Raw genomic sequence first — 7,470 nt, forward strand, 5'->3', positions numbered from 1 at the left:
TAACACAGAGAAAACAACAACAAAACAATACTAGTACATAGATAATTACAAAACGAAGTTCATTATTTATGATAGTTACCTTTATACTCTTTTTAACAATTGCACGCTAAACATACTTCGTCACAAGACGACCAGTAAATGAAACTGCGTTTGGTATTATCTATTTTTGATATTTATCAAACACAATGACTCCATCTCAAACAGGGGCGAGACGTAGCTCAGTGGTACAGCGCTCGCTTGATGCGCTGTCGGTCTAGGATCGATCCCCGTCGGTGGTCCAAATTAGGCTATTTCTTGTTACAGCCAGTGTTCCACAACTGGCGTAACAAAGACCGTGGTATGTACTATCATGTCTGTGCATATAAAAGATCCTTGCTGCTATTCGAAAAGAGTAGTCTATGAAGTGCCGACAGCGGGTTTCCTCTCTCAATATGTGTGTGGTCATTGACCCTATGTCTGAGGCCATATAACCGTAAATAAAATGTGTTGAGTGCGTCGTTAAATAAACCATTTCCTTCCTTCTGTCTCAAACTTAGTTAATATTTAAACATTTAGAATTGATCAGCCAGTTTCGTTTTCTTCTTGTGACGCGCCATTCTTCAATTCCCATTGCAGTGCTGAATGATGGACATCTTTGCGATCCATCACACCTCATGCGAGTACCGTACCAATGATCTACTTCCTACCCACACCCCGATCACAATGGCAACAGACGAGTTTCTTAAAGGTATGGTCAACTCAAACAAGAGCCTTATGTGTTGGAAAGATGCATACCCGGACCACCAACACATACTGACACTTTAACAAATGAAAAACGCGTAATTTTAGAGTTAATAAAAAACCATGATTATTCCTGCTAACTGGGGGCAGCCATTTTGTTTCGTTTTTGTGACGTCCGGTGGGATAGCTTGGGGCGAAGTGACGTCAGCTCCCGACCATCTCTTGTATGTACAGTGTAAACAAAAGCAGTAATTTTCGACAAGACGCTTCTCTTTGATCAGCCTGACTTGTAGAACAGCATAAATGACGTAATAATATAATAAACTATTAAACTAAATATATTTCAAGTTGCATTAACGGAACAAAATGGGGTTATAGTATTTTTCTCTGTTAAATAATCCAAAGAAAAAATGTACACTATTAGGCCTATTGATATGCTACATTTGGAGCAAAAACGACAACCCACGATACCCAAGTGATAATTTTCTTTTCTTTGGGACTACGTAATTGGTCAGTTCTGTGGTTTTAGATGGAAAAGTCTACTTAATCAATAGTTTTACAGAACTATTTACAGTAATAAACCATGTCCATTACCATTTTAGGGGCGACAGGTAATATTCCACAATACCGGTATGTATTTTTGTGTCTAGACAGCGTCAGTTAATTGGCTCGTCTGGTTACCAATCAAATACACACCTGCCAATCAAGAATCACAGGTAGAAGCAACTAACAGCATAGACCAATTAACTAAGAAAACACTCCGTGTATCATTTCAGTACGTAGGACAAAACATTGTTAATTATTTCGACTTGTTGTGTAGCCACTTTGACAATGGTATTTTATTTTGTATTAAAACATAATATATAGAGAGCTGGATGTACTTACTGCAGGCTTACTGGGATGTGTATTATTACATAACATTGCAATGTATGACTATTTATCATCCCGCAAAAAACAGGTAGATTGTGTTTTTCTAGTTCTAAGGCTCATTCCTGACGTTACGCGTTAAGTATTACGTAACCACCAGCTCGCCAGAGGGCGTACTCACTAAGATGGTACAAAATGGCTGCGCCCGTTATATATAATAGCCGTCACATTTAACCGTTTTATTAATTAACTATACGATTATACTTGTTGATATTAAGCAGTAATGTGCATTATATATCGTTGAATTATATATCGTTACAAGGCCAAATGCCTTAATTGTCCCTTCCTTTAAGCTGAAGCTGTCTCAGTGTTTAACATTGCTTAAAGGGACAGACCCTAGTTTTTAAACACTACGGGAAATGTTCCACAATTAGAGCCGTTTATGATAACCGAAATCAGACATTACTTAGATTATATTGTTTAGATTATCCATTCCCGTACATCCGAAGTGTTTCTGGTCATCCTGGTGTTTTTAATATCACAAAATGCATTTTTTTTTCTTCATATTTTTATAAGCGCATGTGTGTCTGAGAAATAACGGTTATGGAGTCAAGTTTTAGTCTATTTTTAAGGATATTTCACCGTTTCAACGTCACCGACTCTTGTTTCACTGTGTTGTAACTTCATCCAAATGTGTTACAGGTTTGTAGATTAACCAAACTTAGTGTCTATTTTTACGGGCTGAAATTAGGGTTTGCGACTTTAAAATCACGTGGACTTCTGGAGAGGTAAGATCGCAGCTTTAAGAAATTATTTGGCAATGTATAAGAATTGAACACGACATGCACTCTGATTACAGTAGCTACTTCGTAAAAGACAGTTCAGTGTGTACATGGCAGCATCCAATAAAGTTACAATAAAAGTTTAATTGCGATTCTAGCAGCGCCAGGACTATTTGCCCCGCATCTGTTTGTAGTGGCGGGTTGGCGAGCAAAGATGTAGACATATCCATTATATTGCCGCCTTCTGACAGGTCGACGTTTACGAGGTAGGGGCCGTGTAAAATGCCTTGTTTTATGTTCATGATCGGCTCCTCTCCCCATCAACGAGTGGTGTAAGCTCCTAGATGACCTCCGCTTCTAATTATCCCCGCTAGTAAACCCGCCCATCGCGACAGCTGACTCTCTCGGGTCGGCCATTTTCTTATCAGCTCATTTTGATTGCAAATTAGCTGCCTGAGCATTCCACATACCCACGTGCGCGCGCGCCATTTGTGTTTTTGCACGCGCACTGTTTTATATTTGTGTGCAAATGCACAAGATTTGATCCTAGACAGTACCAAACTACCAGTACTGAAACTTTTTTTTATGAAACAGGAAATATATATTTAAAAACAGAAAGATGAAACTTTTTTAAATTTCGTGATTTCACGTTATGATGAGATTTCAAGATTATTTAGTACTCATATACACATTGTTTTCAACTAATAGTAATACTCACTACACAGTAAAAATTAAATATTTTGGCTTTTTCTTAGATAAAGATTATTTGGAACTCTAAGCAGACATGATAAAGAGGAATTTTGATGCCACCAAATCCATGTAGTAATTTCTGGAACAACGTTTGATGAATCGTAGATGTAATACACTTAATGTGTGGTCTGTGAAATTAAAAAAAAAAAAAAAAATGAGTTTTGTACACAGGAAACAAACCATACAATAGAACTGTATCTGTCTTTGTATTCGATTAGATCTACACGCTCTCAAACAATATGATTAACTTCAAGCGCTGCGTCGGCTGGAAGAATTCGCATTATTGTCAGGCGCTAATATATTGATTATGGAAGCGAAAGATGGACAGTTTTATGGGCCCATTATTGCCAATAATCCCGTCTTGACGGCAACATCAACAGCCACGGAGTGCACACGCAGACTGTAAGTGGTCCAATCACGTAAGTCAGAGAGCGGCTGCTACTGGGGAATTTTCTTTCCAACGAAGGCGTAACAAAAAGCGACACCAGTGTTTACTTTCCATTTGGCTTGTAATTAACGCCAACGGTTATGGTGTTTGTTTTGTTCCCAGCGCCTTTCTTCGCTGATCACAATACGGTTGTGGTGTAACCATAAATTACGTGATTATTATGCTTTTGAATATCTCCCCGGTATTTATAAGTACAGCTCAGCGACTACACGAACGAAGATTTCCGTCCGATGACAAACAACGCACGTGTCGGAATATTTTAATTTTATATTTACGTTAATTAAAGAAAGAAAGAAAGAAATGTTTTATTTAACGACGCACTCAACACATTTTATTTACGGATATATGGCGTCAGACATATGGTTAAGGACCACATAGATTTTGAGAGGAAACCCGCTGTCGCCATTACATGAGCTACTCTTTCCGATTAGCAGCAAGGGATCTTTTATTTGCGCTTCCCACAGGCAGGATAGCACAAACCATGGCCTTTGTTGAACCAGTTATGGATCACTGGTCGGTGTAATTGGTTTACACCTACCTTGCGGAGCACTCACTCAGGGTTTGGAGTCGGTATGTGGATTAAAAATCCCATGCCTCGACTGGGATCCGAACCCAGAACCAGCCTATAGACCGATGGCCTAACCACGACGCCACAGAGGCCGGTATTAAAGAAAGCGTCACGAGTTTCTTGCGATGGTAAAATTATAAGACTCCATCATATGTGGTCATGTGGGATAGAAAACGTACACCCGAGGTCACGTGGTGGAAATTTCCACCCGGGACGAAGCTTCATGAGTCACAAGGTCGAAATTTCCACCACAGAGGTAGCCCGAGTACTCTGACTGTAAAAGAGCTAGACGGACATTTGGATATAAACACGCTCTCATTACAGTCAGAGACCAAGCTATGTATTTTTTTGGCAATTGCCGACAATCAAAAAGTTGTCAAGGATTTCTCCTCTAATACCACAACAATCCTATGTTTGACGTCAAATACATTTACATCGACCATTTTCGAGTTACTTGATTAAAAAAAATTCAGATATTAATCACTAATACACACACTACAGAAAGAAACCCAACAGCACCCACATTCAGCTAAGCTTCGGCAAACTCCGGACAGCAGAATTCTAAGTTCGCTGACCTATATCGTGCCGTTGCGTCACATAATCGCCCACTCAGCCATTCCGGGGCCGTCTCAAAACGACAAGTGCCCGACAATCACAAAAAAAGAGTTTGTTTCGTGTAACGACACCACTAGAGCACATTGATTTATTAATCATCGGCTATTGGATGTCAAATATTTGGTAGTGGGTTCGAATCCTGTCAGCTGACACTTTGTGTTTTTAGATATTATATAGGCACTGACATCCTGAACAACAAAACAATGCATTTCATGCTTAATTGTAGTCGTCGAAAAGGTTCTGTTAGTCGGAAATTGCTAAAATAGCTACAGTTTCTTTAATATGGAATCAGTTTGGCAACCAAATTGTCCCAAAACGACTCCAAATGCTCGGTTATTAAGCTTTTTACTTGAAAAATGGGTTTCTTATTGATATTTACCTGGTGAAAAATTATAAAGTAAAGAATACTAAAAATATTCGTGTAAGAAACTTTTAGTCTTAGATTTTTTGTTCTTTGTTCTTTCACATTCATAATTATACTAGTTCATATACACCGAAATTGCTGTATTTATAATTCATTTCCACAAGAGCAAAACAGAAAAAACTTATTTTTCATCAACTCGAGATTTTGTACTGGTGTTGTGTAATGTGGATGAAAGTGATTGTCGGTACCATAGTGGTTTAGTCATTCGACTCTAAGCTGGTAGGTACTGGGTTCTCATCACGGTATCGGCTCCTATCAAGAGCACGTTTTAACGGCTCATTGGGTAGGTGCATGGCCAATACACGGATTTCTCTCTCACTAATCCTGGACACACACCTCAGCTATCTATTAGATATTAATGGTTAGTTCGTGACAAACGTCAGTGTAGAGGCCCTACACTTAACTGTGTTGTTCAAGATGGTACTGGGATGCGAACTGAGGTCGGTTATCTAATTGAATTCAGATCTTACTGGAAGTATTCTTTGGTAAATCTGATGAAAATCAATGGTATCCCATGGTATTAAGAAAATCATTTGACCAGTTAAAACAGCGCTGATATAAATGACTAAATACTGGACGGAACACCGCCTGAACATGAACTAGTTCACGTCAGATCTTCTAACGGCGACCGCTGAGACGGTATAGGAAGTAAGATCCAGTTTCAGTCCGTTCTTTTAGCACTATCAGGGCGTACCTAGACTAAAATAAGTGGGGGTGGAATTAAATATAAGACACGCGCTCGATGATGTACGGTATTGAACTATTCGCATCCCGGTACCGGCTTCCACTGAGTTTGACTCACTGGATAGGTGTAAGGCCACTACACCAACTTCTCTCTTACTAACCACTCACCTATCTTGATACAGCCCAGATAGCCGAGGTGTGTGCCCAGGTCAGCGTTCTTAAACCTTAATTGGATATAAGCACGAAAATAAGTATAAATGAAACGAAATCAAAAGGGTACGTTTAAATTAAGGGTGGGATTTGGGTCAGTCGGAAGAGAACTCGTCTAAATTGGTAGAGTCGTAGGATCGAACCACCTCTGCGGCCCCATTATTTCTTCCCCTCCCAACTAATGCCAAACGACTGATATATCAAAGGCCGTGGTATGTGCTGTCCTATTTTGAGAAAAGTACATGCAAACATCCCTTCCTGCTAGTAATATCATCTGAAGTCTACGTGTCAGAATTATGTTTGACATCAATGTGCTCTAGTGGTGTCTTTAAATGAAAGTAGTTTTCATTTAAACTAAAATAGCACTTTCTGAAGGTGTGTGTGTGTGTGTGTGTGTGTGTGTGTGTGTGTGTGTGTGTGTGTGTGTGTGTGTGTGTGTGAACTAATCCTTCCCACTACAAAAAACCCTGCCTAATAAAATCAGAACGATAAAACCTTTATCACAATTACAAATAATATGTCTATACAAGGCAGACTGAAAATGATGTTTTAACAAGGTTTGACGCCTACAATAAAAGCTCGTCCTCATATTCGTGTCTTGTTTAGTATTAGCAGTTCTGAATACAACACACAGTATACAAGGGGTGACTGAAAAGTTCTCGGCCTAATTAGGACGGACTTGCGTCGCTTAGAAGTCCGCACACCTTTGCCAACGGTGCCTTAGTGTTTGTATCCCTCTGACGAAGAAGTATTCTCAACACCGGAAATGACATCATTATCAATTACGTAATGCCTGCCAGCTAACTCTTCTTTCAGGTTAGGAAATAGATGAAAGTCAGACGGTCTTGCAGTGGAGCCATATGGCGACCACCGACATGTGATCAGGTGTATTATCCTGATGGAGCAGCACATCTTTCGTAAAACCTTCGTCACGGACAGCACATTGATCGGGGTGTCAAGGATTTTCGCCCCAGATCACAGCTATATTCCCATTTGCTTGCAAAAGTAATGCTTTTTATGTAAAATGGGTGTACTCCGGCTAGGTTTAGTGGGTGTGTTTGTTTAAACCAATATCCTAGGAGAAAGAGCTGGACAACAGAAGTTTTCCTTTGACAACAGGAGCTGTCCTTTTCAGGAAGGCAAATGTGCATAAAAATCTATGGACCTACTGATATTAATAAAAATGTTATAGCAACTAGCGCTCTATAGAAACGGAGTAAATAAGTGTGGTCTGTAGCGTTCTTTCTTATGAGGTGTTTACTTCAGTGTCTATGCACGGGGTGGTCAGGTCAGGTCAAAGGGTTTTACGTGCACATTCAGAACAAGCTGTTGTAGCGCACGCCATGACAGGAAAGGGGGGGGGGGGGGGGGGGGAGAGGAGGAACCGCCTGCACTAGCAGGT

The sequence above is a fragment of the Gigantopelta aegis genome, chromosome 4 (assembly GCF_016097555.1).
Source record: "Gigantopelta aegis isolate Gae_Host chromosome 4, Gae_host_genome, whole genome shotgun sequence".
NCBI classification, from domain to species: domain Eukaryota; kingdom Metazoa; phylum Mollusca; class Gastropoda; order Neomphalida; family Peltospiridae; genus Gigantopelta; species Gigantopelta aegis.